This window comes from Hylaeus volcanicus, chromosome 3, assembly GCF_026283585.1.
Source record: "Hylaeus volcanicus isolate JK05 chromosome 3, UHH_iyHylVolc1.0_haploid, whole genome shotgun sequence".
NCBI lineage: Eukaryota > Metazoa > Arthropoda > Insecta > Hymenoptera > Colletidae > Hylaeus > Hylaeus volcanicus.
In genome coordinates, this window is record NC_071978.1 from 20,537,377 (window position 1) to 20,557,891 (window position 20,515).

Consider the following 20,515-nt stretch of genomic DNA (forward strand, 5'->3'; position numbering starts at 1 on the left):
AACAAGAATGAAAAATCGACAGGACTTAAACAGGATGAGCAAGGTTTCATAAATTGAAATAGATAACGCAAGTTCAAACACGAGTTTACCCGTGACCGGTCAACTATGTGTTAATATACATACATATACATGTATATACATATGTTAGTATACATATACTATATAGTAATATCGAAAGTTCTTTTTTAAGGTGCAGACCCTTTCTCGACAAACCAGTAGATAAAGTGCTAATTTAGTACCACGATAATTTATCATCGTTGGAAGGCAATGTACAAGCCCTGCAAAGATTAACCGTCCTCGCAAAATTTACCCTTATATTCCAAGGGTCACCTATCCTTGACCTCCCTCAATTCCGGCGACCCAAGCAAGATACCTAATCCAACCTAGCCAAACCACTTCTGGCCATCTTTTTGGGACTTCCAGTGAAGCCTCGCAGTTTCAATGAAGCTCGAGCGCGTGCACGCGAGCGGAGCCGAGCGAGCGAGCCGTGAAAGGCAAATGCGCTCGACGAACGACCGCGAGAGGGAAAGGGGAGCCCTGGCGTCTTTCTCCTTTCCACCGAACGATCCGGACTCTCTGCTAGAACGAACTAGTTCCGTTCTGGTACATAGAGTCCTACATACAAGCCGCGAGAGATAGAGAGAGAGAGAGAAAGAATCGCGTCGCGTCGCGCAGCGTGAACGCGACTTAAAACCGGTCCCACCCACGCGGAGCGCGCGAGGGTTGCGCGCAAAGAGGCCGAGAGAGCTCGCCGGACGCGGACAGAAATGAAAATATTCTAATTACCAGCGACATTGTTGCGACACGCCGATCCGAAGGCTGAAATCGCGTCGGTGACGAAGCGATTTCTAACAGCGAGCGCGATCCATCCGACGCCAACGATCAATCTGCGACGAAAAGCGACCGCGGATCCTTGGATCCTTAGCTGCTTTCGGAGCCAACATGGTTGCAAGTCAGATAAACGAGTTAAAGACGAGTTAGAGACGTATCGGTGACGTTAAAAAAATGGGTCTGTAGAAATATTAGAAGATGGCAGCGTTTGGGAATTTTTCCAGGCGATACTGAACGGGCGATGTAAATATTTCATGGGTGTAGTAAAAGTACGTGGTTCTAGGAACACTTCTGCCAATTTTCATTAAAATATGTTAATATATATGGGAAATGCAAAGCTTCGACCTTATTCGATTCTAACCACAGTGCTCCGTGAAAGGGGTAGTTTTATCCAGTAATCATTTCCGATTTTTTCAAACGAAAACTACCGCACGAATTAAGATGAAACTTTCTGTGCTTCTTGACATACCTACGAAGTCATTACACGAATTTTTTCGAGCGACTGGTTCCAATAATACACGAGGTATCGATAATGTTTCCGTAATCATCATCACACCTTGATCAATGATGGAACATAAATAGAATCGAATGAAGTCGTACTAATACGAGTTTCGCAATTTATTCACGACTAAAAGAACTGTCCCATTCATACCCATCTCAATTCCTTGCTTACTTTCGTGCACCCACGTCGGCCTCCAGCCTCCGTCCTCGAATAAGACTAACCTCTCTCAAAGCCCAGGCGGCAAGCTCGGCTCTTTACTTTTCCTCGGATTACATACCCTCGCTCCGTTCCGGAGGTTGTTCTCGTTAATGGATTATCCGTCGTAAAACGGCGTGGCGGCTTTCGCAGCCGGCAACTCGTAAACGGTCCCCCAGCGATTGCGTGGTCGCGTCAGGAAGAGTCATACCGGACACAACGATTTTATTAACGACTCGGCAACATTGCGGGGACTTCGTAGGAGACCCTGGCTCTAATACTTCACGAGGTCGTTCGCGGGGCCGATAGTAAGCGCGAGCAGGAGAAAACTGGGCCGCGGAATGCGGTCCAAGTCGATATTCGAACGAGCGAGCCTATATCCGAGCGTTCGCCGCGTTTCGTGCGTGTCGAACGTTTCTCCCCTTGGCGTGAAGGGGAGGAACGCGTGGGAAACACGGTGGAGGAACTTACTGCGGTTTTCGAAGGTTCTTCGACGGGTCTGGCGTCGAAATCCCTGCACGAAAGTGGAACTAACCGTATAGGATACTAGTGTAACAATTTATTAATTTGGGACACAATAATATGTTCGAATTCGACGACCTGGCGAACTTTTAACACTTGCGCTGGCAACGAATTTACCGAACGCGTGTACCAGAACGGTCCAGTGTAACACGCTGGGAGGCGACTCCCAGTGTTCGATTCTTCAGAGAAATCGGAAAAAGATTTATATTTTCGAAACTAATTGATTTTCGACTAATTTATTTGGAATAGTTTTTTGAAGGAAGTATAGAACATCGTCGTTGGCGATTCGGTGACAAAAGCATCACGACGTGCGTGGCACGTCTTTCCAGCGCAAGTGGTTAACTTAGGGAATTTGTAGAAGCTTGTTAAGCGAAGTGCTATTATCGATTATTCACTCTGAAAATTATTCCGAAAGGCACCTGTGGCTAATTGATATGAAATTTGGAGGATGTTATGAAGAGTGTGGAAGAGACAAAAAATATAAAATTTTAACTTCGGGAATTCACCCGTTTAAAAGATTCAGATACTTTAAGACCACCGGTGCCTTCCGGAAGTACAGCCTTCACTCTTCGTGTTCCCCTTTTTAATTCCAACGAAATGAAAATTAAATTTACCCGTTAACACGATAGAATCTTCCAACAACTTTTCACTCGCCTTTCAAGCGTGCTGGCACTGAGTATATCGTGATGTACCTGCGATTTTGACGAGCAGGTGAGATTCCCTCCCGACCATAGGCATTAAGCACCCATCGCGCGACCTTAATGGATTAGATTGCGTCAGAGTTGCATGTTAGCGGAGGTTACGCGCGGTAGGCAGGGTCGAACGAGAGTAGAAGCGTTTCGCCGCGTCGAGGACGATACTTTCTCCGTCGCGGGGCCACGTCCGACGAGGAAAATCACGGAATCTCCGACAACCTAAAAGTTCCTCTCGCGCACGCCCACGACGAACCGACGCGCGTGGACGCCGTTACGTCAGGGGCGAAGATTTATGCCGCGAGCTGCCGTTCCAGAGCTTAGATTTAACTGCGACTTAACGCGCTCTAAACTGCAGTTTGCATCCGCGGCTCAAGTTTCTCGAGAGTACTGGCTTAACCCCGAAATTTACATTTTATGCCCCTTTGTGCCCCACACCTGCTCCCTTTTCTAACGCTGAGAGTCTATTTTGCCCCGGATACGAAGAGATTAGAATTCTGGGTGGTGCATCTAGATTTATCAGGGTGGCTTAGAGATAATTGAGAGGGAAGCTGATACCTTTTTCATTGATTCTCAGTTTTAAGTGGTCAAGATTTTTCTTTAAGGCTAGAAATATGGAGTGATCTCTGAATTTTAAAGGAATATGGAATGTATACCTCCAGAAAGGCTCGTCAGGGTGGCTTAGAGATAATTGGGAGGGAAGCTGATACCTTTTTCATTGATTCTCAGTTTCAAGTGGTCAAGAGTTTTCCTTAAGGCTAGAAATATGGAGTGATCTCTGAATTTCAAGGGAATATGAATCGTATACCTCCGCAAAGTCTCATCAGGGTGGCTCAGAGATAATTGAGAAGGATACCTTTTTCATTGATTTTCAGTTTCAAGTAGTCAAGATTTTTCTTCAAGGCTAGACAAACGGTATGACCTCTGACTTTCAAGGGAATGTGGATCGTAAACCACAAAGTCTATTCAAAATCCAGATAGAAGGATCGTAGAAAGACCTGTCTTGGTATCAGAAACTTGGTTCGAAAGTACTTTTCGATTTTTCCAGTATGGCCTAAACGATCTACTCTCCTAATCTGAACCCTATTGAAATTCAACTTCCGGCTATTAAAATTTTGAAAATGAGACCTCTTCAGATCGAAACAACGTCAACGAAGAAAGATTCTGTACCGAATGACTTCGTGGTTGGTGGGAAGGTTCCAGTGGAAGGGGTGCGATCGTTGGTTCGAGGAATTCCTGAAGGGCAAGGCAGGCCGAGACACCGACAGGAAGACGAGAAGCGGAGCCGAAGACGCTCGTTTTGATCTTGTTTAGGCAACGGCGGCATAAACAGCGCCGAGAGGGCCGAATTGCCATCGGGGGCAGTGATTTATTCAGGGTTATTGTCCTGCGCGGGGTTTTTGTACTGCGGAGGGCCAGTCCAGCCAGGGCGTATGCACCGAAACGACAAGAACGCACTTGGAACCGATGGACCCGCGGCATTACTCACCGAGGGCCCAACTTCTTCGCCTTTTTCCACGGCTCGGACGTGCCCAGGGTGCATTGACATCGCGGCATCGACGTAATTCTCGGTACGACGCTTCCGTATCGGTCTTACGTTTTCATTATAAGCTTACGGACAACTTGTTACGCGAGTCAAAGAGTTTTAACCCTTTCCAATCGGATGTATCTTCCGAGGGGATATCGCAGGCAAACTTTATTTGTGTATGCACAGGATAAACTTATGGGAGCGTGAAATTGATAAATGTGTATGATTCCTTGAAGGATTCTATTCAAATATCACGAAAAATTCAACCAAAATATGGTACATGTATTCAGATATAACAAATTCGAGCTTGTGTTGCATGGAAAATAAATGTGTGAATATTCTACCCCTTAAAAAAACGACAAAGAGCATTTGTATAAGAACTTGGCCGACCGATCGGGGAGATTTTCCCATCTTGAACTTTCAATTTTATGTTTTGTATAAATAATATGTGAAATCGTTAAACGAAATTGTTGCCGTGAAATATAATGGGGCACGTGACTAGTTTTCCGACTTTTTTGAGTTCAAATAGTGAATTTCAGTCCGTGCTACTTCCGAGCAGTTCTCTGTGGCGCGTACGGTGGACTAAGTGTTAAGATGTGGGAACATATTTTGTACGAGACGGTGCAATTTGTGACGATAAACAAGGGAGCCTAAGATTGCAACTTATACGCAGCTCCGGCTGACTATACGCAGCTAAAGAGTTAATTTGCGACGAAAGTTACATTGTTCGCGGAAAATGCAATTATTGGGAAACGGAGACCGTGGGGTCGCGTACTCGAAGGATAAGTTCGAAAACGATTACCCGAAATGACGATATCCGAACAGTCGTCCCATAAAATGTTCGAGGGGAGAAACGGAAACAGCATCGGTCGGGAGACACCGATGACTTTGGTCCCAGTGGACGTGGACTCTTTGGTAATTAAGTTAAGCAGCGATTAGGGGCGCCTCTTATCGTGCCCTGGCCGACCATGCTCTCCGACGTTTAACGTGCCATCGTGCTGGCTTCTAACGTCCAGTTGACCCACACCACCCTCGCGAACAAAGAAATTGCTTGCCATTCGGTTCGACTTCCGCGATAGAAACGGGATCATCGCCTCGATCATTGTCTCGAGGGATTTTTAAAGGAATGATGACTTCGTAGCAGAATGGAATTAGATTCTTAATGGCGATAGTTGCCAGAAGCTGAGGCATTGGAGTTGAAGAAGAGTGGAAGAAGGATGACACGATTCCATCACAGTTAGAACGATACAGAATTGACGTGGAATTTTTACTTTGAAATTCAACGAACACTGTTTTCTTCGTATCGACAAAAGTCTGGACTACTTAAAATTGAAATGAAAACAGTATGCAGAAAGTACGAGTACCGTATCCATACTACAAACACGGATAAGTTTCAGCACACCCTGTATAAATTGTCCTTGTCCCCGTACGCTCGACAAACGGTATATCGGATTAAGGTCGATCCTCCTCGCCTACTCTATTTCTCTGGATACTTCTCCCCGGAGAGCCATGTAATATTTTCGGCACCGACGAGTTTCCACCCTCTCGATCGAAAAATACCGTTCGCCAAAGGCAGAGCCCCTAAAAGAAGGGTGCAGGTTATCCATCGCGCAAGGGTGGCTAATCAACAGGGCTCAATTGCGGTCGATTCGTTACAAAATGCCTTCTTGGCGATACAGTTCGAATTTTTTCATTTAAAGTCCAACCATCGTCCCTCAAGAAAATATACTGTGCTTGGAAAATAAAGTCACTGTTTCCTTGTGGCGTTATTAGTTTTTACGCTCTATGAGGGCTACGATACCGAAGCTCTATATTTTTCTATTTCCACTCTTCTTTTCCCTACTTCTTCTATAAAGAGTATCTTTTACTATAAAAATCGTTCAACTCCAGAGAAAAGGTAAATAAATAGCGTGGTGTCTCTTCTTTTCACCCACTAGCTAAGGGATGGTCTAGATTGCACAAGGGTTGCCCATCCCCAACTGCGGTCCTGACCATAAGGAATCGTTGGGTCGTTGCTCGTGACGGGGTTCGAAGCGGAGCCATGGAGAGAGTCCGACGCAAGGTACCGTTCGGACTGCTCGTGTGCATCACACGCATCATCGAGCACCCGTGAAGAGGGTTTCGTGGTATATAGGGTGGAAGGAAAAACGTCGGGGTCCGATGGTGTCAAAGAGCTCGAGTATCGAAAGCGTGGAAAAAAAGAAAGACCGCGAAGCTGGCCAGAGGGAAAACTTTGCGCTGCGCACAGACACAGGGGGTCGAAGAAGATGAGCTACGCGAACGAAATTCGTAGATGGAATCACGATTTATTCGAAAATGAATTTTAGGGTGAAGATTCCTAGTCGGGAAAGATGACGAGTCGATTCTTCGAGTCGTGAAGAAGTGAAGATAATTTTATATCGAACATGTACATTTTCAAAAGTTTCAGAATTGTCACATATAATTTGAAAACAGAAGAGATGCAACATTCCTTCTTCCTCGTATTAGGTCTCCATTACAAGAGGGGTATCAATCAGATTTGCAATGTACTACTCGAAAATGTATATATTCGACACGAAAGCATCGGAGTGGCCAGGATACGGCTCGAGGAACGATTCGACCGCAAACTTGCGACTTTCCACGTAATCGAGGCAACTCGAGCTCGACTTCTGCACCCTCGGGGGCGGGAAAAGCTTTCACGAGCAGAAGAGATCGAAGAGGGAGAAGAAACGGTCGAGAAACGTCGAGAGGGGTTGGAGGATTGTTTTCGAATCGTGGCGAGAAAAGAAGGAAAAGCGAGTGAAAACGCGCTATTCTTCGGTATTGATCTCCCTCTCCCTGTTCCGTCGATGCTCCCATAGGATCCAGAGGGTGACCGACCAGCGGAAAGGGAAACAGAGGAAAGGAAAGGGGGAAAAAGAAGAAGGAGGGAGAAGGTTGTTTATGCTGGCCCTCGCGCGACCGAACCGCTGGGACGTCATAAATTATCCTCCGAAATCGTCCAACGACCCCACGGAGACGACGACCGTCCTACGGAGAGGGGAGAATGCAATTTGGTCAACTGCGCCCCCTCAGGCGAAAAAAAGAGTATCGTTGATCATCGGTGCAACGATTAGAAATCTCCGATTCGTTTCGTCGATTCATGCCTCTGGACCTTCGCGCCCCTCGACGTCCTTTGCGCCATAACTCTCGATATAGTTCGTTGCTCGGGAGTTGGCGAGGCAATTCGATTGGCTGTCGCGTAACGGCGACACCTACAAGTACAAACCTACAGCGTAACGAAGATGACGAACGAGACATATCGAGATAAACTGAGAGAGCCATAGTAACTATTGGGGTAGATAATATGTAAGAAAAATTAAAGTGTCCGAGACGCGTAAGATAGACTTTGTATTTGACACATTGATCGCCATGTCACCCATCTATGGGTGCTTTTCACTGAAGGACTCAAAAAATAGATTCCAAAAGTTAAGCGTCAACGAAAATGTATTTTAATGAAATTCCTAAATTTCGATAACGATACAAAAGTAAATAACGCAATAAATGTTTGATTACGACGAACGAGACATATCGAGATAAACTGAGAAAGCAATGGTAACTAGTGGCGTAAATATATGTAAGAAAAATTAAAGAGTCACGACTATGCAGTGACTATGATGAATGAAATAACGTTGATTTAAACAACATTGCAAATGATCCTTATCGCACAGCTTCCATAGACGAGGCGAACGCGAGTATGTAACCTTGACTCTCGCTATCGAATCGAGAACGAAGCGTCGCGACGAAAGTAAACTCTCGACGGATGGAGGCGCGACAGAGGCAATAAACCTCGACCGGTCTCGTGTCGTTTACGAGTTGGAATTATTATACGTCGAGTAAAAAAATGAATAAAGGATCGAGGAAGGGGGACAGACGCGGCAGAGTCTACGGAGACGATAAATGCACGTACGGCAAGAAGCAACAATGGCAATTATGCGTCGAATGGGACGCGACAAGATGCTTTCACTGGACGAACATCGCGGGGAGGAGATAGCATCTGCGGCGGCTCTCGGTCGAGGATCGTCTATTGAATGCGATAGGCTTCCGCCGGGGGTTCACCGCTATCGACTTTCGACTCTTTCGCTTGCACGCGCTGGGGCTTCGAGATCGATTTAAGCCGCGTGTTTGTCCGAGTGATACCGAAAGCCAATCGATCGAGACGACAATATTAGCTTATCCTCGTCCCCGCTTCGCGATCCGTCCCGTCTCTCGCGACCAAAGTTCATTAACTCGTGCGAGAACGCATACACTTCGAGGATAGCTACAGCACCAGCCATATTTTTAAATGTTTTTGATTTTTTAATGGGTTGGCTGATACATGTCAACATTTCTTCAGGATAAAATTTCGTCTCGAAACTATTAAACATTAGATAAATTAACATTTGTCGTAGTATTCAATTTTTTAACCTATTCAATTCACAAATCCTATCCGAATTTATTTTCATTATCGTCTCACTTTTGGAATTAATATTTTTAGTTCCTCGCTGAAAAATCCGACCAACGTGTTAAATCGGTACAAAATAAAGTCAACTATATGAAACGAAAAGCAACTTCGGAGAAATCGACACGAATCTTGGTATTCGTATCTTTTCAGCCGCATAATCGATCATTTTTCATTCCTATCCCGAAAGTATGAAACGATTGAAAATATCTATGAGTAGTGCTACCACCTCGATCGTTATTTATTATTTATGGAGATTTTATGCGATGGAGAGGAAAATATCAGAGTAACGTAACGCAGGAAAAAGTATAAATATGAAAAAGTACAGAGCAAACATGCTCTGGAAAAAGAGATAGCGACCAGTACCAGTTAGGATTACTTGTTCGCGAAGATACACTGTGCGAACGCCGTGTGTGTTATTAAGTTGCATACAGAATTGGACTTCGACCCGTTAATTATCGAAATAAACAAATAAACATCACGCCGTGGAGAAAACGAGCCTGCATTCAATGTAGATAAACGTGGTGTAATGAGGTGCGCGAGGGGGAATACATCACGTATTTTTCCCCACAGAATTAATGGCAAGGTATTATTCACGGGTTGTACAAAGCGAGAGTTATTTTCGGTTCCGCGCTCGTCTTCAAAGAACATCGCAAACATATTGTGCGAGAGGTGTCCTTAAAATTCTAGGTTTTAATCAGGAAGCGACTGTGTTGACTCGAAGAATAAGGACTCGCTGCACGGTGTCAGTTTTACTCTGTACAAAAATTATATTAACACCCAACGTTGATTTGCAGCAAAGAGTGAACCATACGTAACTATAAAAAAATGGAAAAACAGGTATTGCAATTTGTGAGATATTCATCGATTGGAAATCAACACAGTCGATCCAAATGGAACGTTAAGCACGTGATGTATCTAGTAATAAACATATGCTTAAGTGATCTGAGTAAACACCTCGCATTCTGTTTTTCGCATGGCACAACCCTGATACAATTGAATTGCAATTGGTACCACCCAAAGTACTTCGACTTCCTAAACTCAAATGATATCTTCCTAAAAAGAATGAGAGCGAAAGTATGAGACCCATTTTAATAAATATTATACCAAAGTTAGATCAGTTTAGGAAGAAGCGTTTCGCGCAAACAATAGGAGCAAACAGTGGCTAAAGGTCGAGTATATTTGTCGGCGAACGAGCCTTTACTTCAAGGATCGCGCGCCCCCATCAGACGCATTATGCGATCTCATTTCCAGCGTAGTCCCGGTGAATTAACTCTCGAGGAACTGCGAAGCACAAAGGGTCCAGGTGTCAAGGGAGGCAGGGGGGCGACGAGTGGGATGTAAAGTTGGGTGAGACGCGACGGGAAGTTCCGACGAACGAAGGAAACGAAAGATGGTGGCACGCGGAAGGGTGGAAAATCCTGGGTGGAACGACGTCAGTGGCGGCGCCTATATTGATTTTGGGTCGTGGACGGGGGTGGTCGGGGCGAGGAGGGGGCAGGAGGACCGCGTCGATGAGCGCCGCGACGGTGCGACGCGTCGAGCCGAGCCGAACCAAGTCGACGCGAGCGGATTAATGGTTACCCTTCGCAGGCCCCAATCAAAGATTCTCTACTCAACTCGAAGATATTTGTATTCGCATTACTCGAAACGGCGGGAAAAATAAAATAAATAATGATAAAGAATCATTTTTTATTATTTATTATTACTAGAAGCTTGAAAATCTGTACTGAGAAATGTACTAGGCAAGCATGATTGCTTGAAAATGTACGCAGGTGATAACAACTTCTCTAAGAAAATAAGACAATCAAGGGAAAATCAAATTCTTAAAAATGTACGTGTCTCGAATATTGCGTTAATATGTAGTATAATAATAAAATACGATTCATTCTAGAAAACAATCGTAAATACCCATATCATAATATCTACTAAAGTCCAAACGTTAAAAATAGCTTTAATTTGCAGCAAAGTCCAAATAAGTATTCTTCTCAACTTATAAATTGTTAAAAACAATCGAGCTTCGGTCCCCCTTTTCCCTCTCTAAATTAACGCGAGATACCAACCCCGGAAACTCGTCTCGCGGCACGTCGGAATAACTTCGCGTGTTTATCATCGCGAACAACTCGGGTGCGACGAAGACGCGGCATTATTATATTGCGTCCCAAAGTGCATACGTCCCGCGTCGCGCATTACTTTCGTAACGTATTCGCGTCCTAGGAACGTTCGGTGAGCTTGCATTCTACCGTGGTTCGTTGGCAAAACACGCAGCCATGATTTCGCAACGGGAACGTGGACGCGGGAACGAAGTCGATTAATTTTAAAGACGACGGGGGTTCGTCGAGTCGAGGCTCGACGCCATTCACGGCGATCCTTTGTCGCGCGTCGCGTTATTGTTTACGAGCAATTTCGCAGGACAACGAGTAAAAGATGTATGCAAACGAGCGGAGAGAAACACCCTCCTACGAGGGTGCAGCGTGTCGAACACGGCCCGTCAAAGAACTCTTTTTGTCCTCCCACCTACCCCCCTTTTTGAAAGCGAACAGCAAACATTGAGAGAAGCGACGAACAAAAATGGGTGAAAGATACGTGCAGGTACGCAGGTGACGCTCGAAATTCGGGAGTTATTATCGCTACGAGAGGCAGGGGTGGAGAATTGTTCTTTGAAGAGGAAACAGATGGTACTGAATTCGTTTGCATTAAATTTCATTTGCATTGTTCATTCGCGATACTTTCGGGAAGATACGGTGAGAAATATCTCTAAGAGCAGATTGGTGGTTCAAAGAGCAAGGTAGAAATATTCATCGACTAATACGTGAACACTTTCGACACGTATTGTAAAGAAAAACGTATTCGTTTATAACTATTCGGTTAGAATTATTGAATTACTCTACCTTCAGATATCGAAGCAAGTATATAATTCGAGTATAATTATATACACAATTATAATTAAATAATTCTAGATCAATTATATTCCCATTAGGGATGCCAGTGGCCCGTTGAGGCCCACCGGCCCTATATCTCGGGTACCTTGGGATCGCTAAACCTGTACTGTAGCCACAATCGAACTACAGTCCCTGAGGGCTTAATACAATTAAAATTGTGCTCGTCTCTGATCGGATTTAGTCCAAAGTTCTCTTTGGTATACCTACAGGAATGAACCTTAGCCTTGCACGGTGGAATCGGAGCAACAGAAGTAACCTGTACCGCATCCCGTTGGGCCGCGCGTTATCAATAGGCATAATTGTCGGAGATAACGCGGCTCGCTCGAAGCATCCTTGAGGCGAGGCGCGATAAATCATCCCAACGTAAGTACACGCAGCGGCGTGTCGTACGTTCGTACAAATACCGGCACCGTGTCGTCGCTTTATCTTGCGGTGCATCTGGATTATGACATACAACGCACGCCTCTTTACGCCGGTATCGGTGGAGGATGCGGCCGTTAACGATAGCGATAAGCGCAATCCAAGGAGGAATTGCACATACTCCGACACCGTCCATGCAATCTGCGAAATTCGTTTATTTCTTTCGATTACTAACGCAATTCATTTGTTTAACGGGATATGGCCAAGGGTATGCGCGCCCTAACTGCTCACTGATAAGGTTGGCAACCTTCCTGTACGAGGTGGAGTACGATAACGCTCAGTGTTCACTTATCAAAAGTGTGTGATCGCCTGCTTTGAAGCGATAAAATAAGAAAAACGAGATTAAATCCGATAATTCAATTGAATGGATCATATCTACCGTGTATTTTACAAGATTTTTAGTAGATATCGACCTCATTCATGCACGTTCATCTCAAAACAATAATTGGAATCTTTACGGGGGTCTATTATAAGGGGGTATCCTGAATTAGGAGGTCTAAAAAAAACGGTTTTTCGTGAATTTTTTTACGATTGAAAAAAATAATTAATTCTATCGAACTTTTTATCCTATTTTCATACATATTTGAGTAGTCTGTACATATTTTTTCAAGACGAAATATTCAAATTGAATCGATTGCGAAGCACATTTGTAGAACACCTCGCAATTAAAACCTCCTATCGGTGGGAAAGATGCAGGTCGTAATTTTGGTTTGACACAAAGAAAAACCAAAAGAAATATTCATTTTCATACATTTTTCTAAGAAAAACCCGCAAAAATAGTGAAATGTGAAATTACTGCAAGTTTCAAAATAAGAACGAGTTCTTTGGGTGAAAAAAAATCACTTTAACTTGATAGAAAAGTTGTTTAAAATTTTTTTCGTAGGAATTTTCTTCGTTCACATAGAAGGAAAATGTATGAAAATGAAAATTTCTTTTGATTTTTTTGTGTCAAACCAAAATTACGACCTGCATCTTTCCCGCCGATAGGAGGTTTTAATTGTGAGGTGCTCTACAAATGCGCGTCACAGTCGACTCAATTTGAATATTTCTTGTTGAAAAAATTTGTACAGAATACTCAAATATGTATGAAAATAGGATAAAAAGTTCGATAGAATTAATTATTTTTTTCCATCCTAAAAAAATTCACGAAAAACCACGTTTTTTAGACCTCCTAATTCAGAATACCCCTTTAAATTATGTACTAATGAACCGTGAATGTAAACATAGGAATATAATATAAATAACTCACGAAGCACGGTTCACGTGTACCATATTTCTGAAAGTAATATATCGTTCGAATAACATTGATATTTCCTACCCTATCCTACTCAATAATGCACGTAATCAGGTTTTGACACAGACTCCCCCAATTTGTATACGTTATACCTCTAATTGCCCTATTCGCGTAATTAGGCTGCCCGTTCGCGTAAAATCTCTCTAGGAAATCGGCAAACGATCGCGTGGAGACGCGTGACCCAAGTGGGGAAATGGCTGCATCGATGAAAGCTGCCGGGAAAGCTCGCGGGGTTACGAGGCGAGGAAATGGAAACGATCGCGCACGCTAGATAGCGGGCCAACGAGACCAGACGTTTATCTAAATTGCGTCCCATTGTTCTATTTGCCAGCAGCACGCGACAATTGCGGGGAGAGGCGAGCGTCCTTGGACGGAAAATAAGTAATTCCGGGGCCGGTTGCGTGAACCGTTCCCGCGGAATGACGGCCGCGGGAGAAACGCAATTTGTTTTTCCAATTTAACGAACGTCGCAATTAACCGGCGCGAGACGTATGAATTTTCGAACGAGCGACTCATCGTCGCCAATTTTCTGCGGTGCCGTAAGCTGCTGACCGATTGCGTCACATGGATTGCCAGATCTCGAGGATTTTCAAACAGAAGCCGCTTTGTGTTAACAGGTGTATTTAGATGGGTATTTCAAGCAGGAAGGAGTTTCTAAGCAGCTTTGGAGTTACGGAATGATGGAGGGATAAAAATTATTTTGGACTGGAAAAATGTGGGATCATTCGGAGCTTTCCACGTGATAAATTGTGTAAATGCAGATGGCAGGTGAATATGACTCATTCTTATAGTTGGCTCGATAAAGTTTCAACTATAACATGATACGCCAAAAAGCTCTACTTTACAAGCAATGGAAACTAAAATTGTCTAGTTTGTAGCAATAAATATTCAGCATCACCATTGCGTTATTGTATTCACTTCGCTCCTTACCAAGTATTCAAATCGAATAAAAATTAAGAATATTGAAGGAAAATAACGAAAAATCCAGCTAATACTCCAGCATCTTGCAAAAATGAAAATTCCAAACTGAGCACGGCTGGAATCCCCCTGGAAAAGCTAGTCGCGGGGAAAGATCTGCGTTGGAACGCGAGGCTAGGAGTTCGAGACGGCGAGTTTCGTCATCTTCGGCTCGTAGTTGCCCGTCTACTCGGTGAACGCGACCTCCGTCGTGGAAGCATAAACAGTGCGGCCCCGGCGAGACCTTTCTTATCTGTCCCGACGAAGGCGAAAACACGCGTAGAGCGTTGCTTTGCACCTGTGTATTTCATCGAGATACTAACGAGATCGCGCCGCGGAAACCCTCCCGATGCCCCGGTGAGCGTCCCCTTTCCCTTCCCTTAGGTGAAATACGACCGCTCGTGCCGGAATTCAACCGCGTGGATCTCGCTGAAATTCTAAATAGACACGACACGACAGCGCGCGCGCGCATGACTCGAATTTACCGAGCCAGGGAGTCGACGAACTTCCGCGGAACGTTTTACGTACCGAGACGTTAACACCGAAGAGGTGCAAAACGAACCCGGGTGTTGCAAATTGAACGTTTCATCCGACCCCGTGCCGCGATTTTCGTCCCGTCGCGTGATAAATCTGACCTGAACGCGCTTGGCGCCCGAGGACGACGATAAAACGCGCCATGGCATTGTATTGCGATTCTTTTTTTTAACGTGTATTATACAAGCAATGTTTTGGAGTATAGTTTAATAAAGTGTTGAATATTTATTTAGGAAATAAATACAACAGAGTTTTAAACTAAGTGTATATTTAAAAGTATAAACTATAATTTACAAAACAGAACCGATGTTCTTCGTTCAGAGGTTTTCTGCTAACTAAACGCCGAGAGTCGGAAAAAACTATAAACGGTCAGGGGGTGCAATAAACCGTGTCCTTCTCAGGCAAAACCGACCCCCGGTAAGGAGGGGACTGCGTTGACGAGCGCAACTACAGAAAACGTTCAAAATTACTGGCACATAATGCTTATTCTCAACATAAAGGACCTCTTTTGGTTCCTAATTCTGTCCATGTTATATCCAGTGAATAAGTATTTCAGGAACTCCAATATTTATTATCCATAAGAGCTCCAATATTACTATTATCATATTGGAGTTATGGGTAATAATTGTATTTGTAACTGGAGGCTTGAGTGAAGTAGCCAATGAAATATAGACTCTATTTTAAATACAACATATAACGTTCGAGCTCCGAATTAGGATACAAGAGTTGAATATTTTTCTTTGAATATTAATTGTTGGAATGGGATAGATGTTATTTTGTATGAATAGAAGATAATGGGTGTTAATTTAGTTTTCTCTGGTTTTAAGGGCACCCTCGTAGCATGGCGCCCTTATGTTGTAACAGAATAAGCTATACGCGAAGCAATAAGGCGGAGGAATTTCTGTTGCACTTCCTCAATAAGAGAGCTATGGTTATTAGAACAAGGAGTCCAGACTAATGAAGAATAATTCAAGCGAAGACGCAACGGAGAGTAATAGAGCATTCCTAATAGGGTGCGCGTTATTAAAGTATTGTTCTACTCTATTAACAAGGCCACGGCTTTAAGGCTTCAAGGGTGAGAAATCCCACCCCGAAGCTAGCCATTAAACCACTAAAGTGTGATAAATTTGCGAGCCAAGGAATAAAACGGATTTTTGTATACCATCACTGAAGCTATTAGGTGCAGAAATGAATTCTGGGCCTTTGGATTCAATCATTTGTAACTCCAGTTTGAGTCTCAACTTGATGGTATCAGGTTTATCTTTATTAAAATCCATCTGCGCGAACCGTGGCTGGTCCTTTAATGCAACAAAATGGCAAGTAAATATATTTACTTAGACTAGAGTTACAAATGATTGAATATAAAAGCCCAGAATTAATTTCTACGCTCAATAAAAGCATTCAGGTATGTTATTTGTCAATTTTTCGATATGGTCCCGAGGAAAGGTCGACTTTGAAAAATTCTAAGAACGTGATTTCGCTTTCCAGAAGGGTGGAGGAAAAAGAACGTGTCTCCCGGTTGGAGTGCGTCGCGATCAGCCTTCGACGCGTTACGTAAGCAAGGTAAACACTTACGTGTGCAAAAACCTGTTGTCCGACACGTCCGGGGAAAACGTTACACACGTGCCAAGTTGCGACGAAAAATGTGAATACACGCCGCGATTGACATTATTATATATATAATCGTGAAAGCCTACACGAGAGTGTAAGCAAAAATGTGCGTAAAAATAGTACAGGTATATTAAAATATAAATTGGCTTTATATTCCACAAAAATTGCAATTTCAATTTCAAGATGCAAATGGATTCCATGATAAATAATACAAAGTTATATGAGAAATTTGAATTAGATAATTAAATCTAAGATTAGTAGATTAGATATTAACTTAATACTGACTAATATTCTCCTGGCCGTGATGAAATCTAATTATCTGCCATACCATAATAGACGGTTCTATTTGGTACGAATTAATATATAATTAACACTAATATAATACTAGGTTAAATATTAACATAATTCTAAATATTAATAATATTCGTCAGGAGGTCATGAAGAAATCTAATTATCTGGGATACCGTAATAGACGGTTCTATTTGGTACGAATTAATATATAATTAACACTAATATAATACTGATTATTAATAATATTCGTCAGGAGGTGATGAAGAAATCTAATTATCTGTCATACCATAATAGACGGTTCTATATGGGACATATTTTTCTAAATTATGAATGTTTACGATGTAATTTTATAGAGAAATACTTTACTGATGCGCAAGCCCTTTGCAGTCGAGATTTTCATCGAGCCTCGTCCGACATTCGACCGCAAGGGGCTAAGCGACTCAAAAGAAAAACTACAAACTTACTGTTCTCGTCCGTGCCACGTTAATACCTTTCGTCGAATATTTTCATCGTGTTGTCGAAATTCCACACTCGAGCAGCCCGTCGCGTAATCCGTTTGTTTACGAATGTACCCTTGGCCGAAACTAATTACTGCCCATCGCGAAAACAGAGCGACGAAATATTGTGTACTACCTAGACGCCTGGGAATTCCAGGAAACAACGCGATTCGAACAAGATGTTTCGTAGTTTTTCTTCTGTCCATTTGTAACGACCTGAACATTCTCGGAAATTTACTTTCAATAACACGTCGTTATATTTCTACGTTAATTCGTTTCATTCCGTGGCAAACAGCTTTGAATAAATTAATTGTATAACGGTTCAATGCACACATTTCCAACACGCTTCGACGCCACTCTTAAATTATTGATTACTAGGCAAAAACATCTGTTTTCGACTCTTTTGTCGTCGCACACTTTGTATCGTCACACAACTCGATCGTCTATAACTATCGATAACTCATAATTGATCTAATAACTAAATTTTAATCAAACAATAGCACCGTGCTCCATATCCGTGATGCTGAATTCAACGCGACGCCATTCTTGCAACCCGTGCCAACGTTTTCCCGCAAAAATACCGTTCGATAATCGAAAGTGAATCGTCACATATCGAGATAGCCAGAGTACCGGTTCATAATTATGCAATTACCTATTTGCTTTTCAACGCGACGTTATCCTTGTTTGCTTCATTCTGCGTCTCGGAACGATAACGAAAATTCACCGTGTATAATTCCAAAGAAAATATTAAGTAAAATAAAGAAATGTTAGTTCGACCTTGCGTCTAACTACTCGCGAACATTCGGCGGGCTCCGAATCGATTAGTCGACTAGGTTCTAACCTCTCGCAGCGTAGGGAGTGAAATATTAATGGCACTCCGATATCGAAACAAACTTTGCGCCAAGAATGCCGATAAAAGTGTATTACCAGAGGAAAACAGATACTCCGAACGAAGCGTGTTGTCCAAGCGACGAACGTTTCAAAACACGATACTTCTGCGTTATCGACTACAGTCGATGCGCTATTCGCAAAAGAAACAATGCGTCGTACGAATGAGTCGCTATCGACGCCTTCGTGTTTACGAGTTACGATCGTACGACGCTAGTCATTGAATAAAATAAAGAATCGAAAGTACTCACCACCGACAAGAAAGCTGACGTTCGATGTAAACTCGCCCCTGGGTCGTGGAAGAACGTGCAGCTTCGACTTCCTTCTTTGCTCCGTTTCCGAGTGTCTCCTCACGATCGATCAAGTTCGATGACACTGTGATTACGTCGGCTGGTACGGTTCACACTTGCACTCCCGTAAAAAGAAAAAAAAAAAACACTATTCGACACGAGCGACAACGATCGAACACCCTATTCGTTTTCGCGCCTTGGCGCGTGTTTGACGTGTGGAATATCACGAACGAGGAGCGACGACAAACCGCGTCTTCACGGTCCAAACTCGCGCTCGCGACTGCCCAGACTCTCGAAAGCCGCGACCGCAGCGCCGCACCGTGGAAGCCGATCGAAGCGCTCCAAAACGAAATTTCGCTGTTTACGTCGCGCCAACCACGATATACGGAATGGCGTCAAAATTTCTGTGACTTTGGTGTGAGTTTCTGCTCGTCGTTCGCGATGAAGAGCGAAATAAAACTGGACCTTCGAGAATGAAGCGAGGACCGGTGAGTTCCGTTATGTACGTCGATATCTCCACGATTATACTTTCGCGCACTGAACAACTGTTGGTGCTGACAGATTTAACGATATTGGTTAGAAAGATCAACGATTCTTTATACGCTGTTTCGATAATAAGTTCAATCTAGATTATTTTGAGAAAGGGTTATCGAAAATTAATAAACAACTACGGTTATAGAGTGATATCCGTTATCTAGTATTCGTCAGGAAATTCTGTCTATCTCTAGATATTGATAGATATGTAATTACTTACGTACAGTGTGTGTAGAAAGTATTCGTACACCGATCAATTTCCAAAAAACAAATAGAGTACCAAAAATAAATAGCTATTTATGTAATTTATGAAATTAACAAAAAAAAAAACAATTAATCGATAGAAATGTTGAAGCAATAAGTATTCGCACAACTGTTTAATTTTTAAGACTTGATTAAAAACAAAAGAAATTTACATTAATTTATAAGTATATAATACTTCCTTCGTGGGATTTCCTTTTGATTTTATAATTATTGTAACTCTTCTAAGCATTAAATTACCTAAATTATTAGTTATTCGAAGTGGGATCTTCTTCAATTCCTCTATTAGAGCCATTTTTAAAAGTACTTTACTCAGGGCCGGCGTGACCTTATACGAGGCCGGGTTCAAAAATTTTGCGGGGCCTGGATTCACATTCAAATCGTACACTTAAATTTTACAACGAGGAATTATTTATTTACAAATGCTGTTACATATTATATATTTTTTATAAGATGAATATTAAATAATAACACTTTGATGATTTTTGTCACTCCTTTCAATTTAATCAGCGTTACTAAAAATATGTCTTGTATTTGTTAATGGTATCATCATCCTGTAAAAAGTTAATCAAAATCGGTGCCTTTTAATTCAGTAATTTTCGTAGACCGCGGGGCCTTTTAAAACACGAGGCCGGGTTCCGATGAACGCGCTGAACCTGCCTTGCGTCGGCCCTGACTTTATTGAAAATTTGATGTTTTCTAATTGGTACGGAGCAATAAACTAATGTGTTTACGTTACAAACTCTACTGTAAATGGTTCGTCATAAGAATCGTACAAATACTTATTGCTTCTATACTTTTACCCACTTTTCGTGTGTTTTTGTTAATTTCACAAATTATATTAACTAGTCAATGTTGTTTAGACTATATCTATCTTAGAGACTTCCGAGAATATGTAAAATATCATTTATTATAGAAAAAGAAGTTAAGAAACTATCTAGAGACGCGGTAGCGTCTCGGTGCCATTGCTTATACAAAAAGAAGTTAAGAAACTACAATTTCACACAAAAGTTTTTTTGTTTTTTCACAAACCCTGAGGGATTACTGGTGTTATCTACATTCAGTGGAAATGTTTCTGAGATTGCGATTAGCTATAGTCTTAGTCTAGGATATGGCACAATCCCGTCTATTTTACGTGTCTAATCTATAGAGATATTATAAGTAGATATATCATACCTGTGCTCGTCAACGAACGCATTCTTACATCATGTTCTATATCTACACTATGCCGTCTGGTGGCACCAATGTGGCACCGGTGCCAAACGAA

At 42.7% G+C, this 20,515-nt stretch overlaps 1 protein-coding gene across 8 annotated transcripts in view; it reads right to left on the reverse strand.

The window, feature by feature from the left end:
• LOC128873842 (SH3 and multiple ankyrin repeat domains protein 2) overlaps positions 1 to 19,425 on the reverse strand; it is a 206,120-nt gene extending 186,695 nt beyond the window's left edge. For 3 of the 8 annotated variants that reach the window (XM_054117747.1, XM_054117743.1, XM_054117744.1), the window contains exon 1: positions 18,415 to 19,424. The gene's annotated coding sequence lies outside the window, so the exon portion shown is untranslated. Of the gene's footprint in view, positions 1 to 17,242; positions 17,702 to 18,414 lie in introns of those variants that run through there. The other 5 variants (XM_054117748.1, XM_054117751.1, XM_054117754.1 and 2 more) reach the window with 3 other exon arrangements.
• Between the last annotated feature and the right edge of the window lie 1,090 nt (positions 19,426 to 20,515).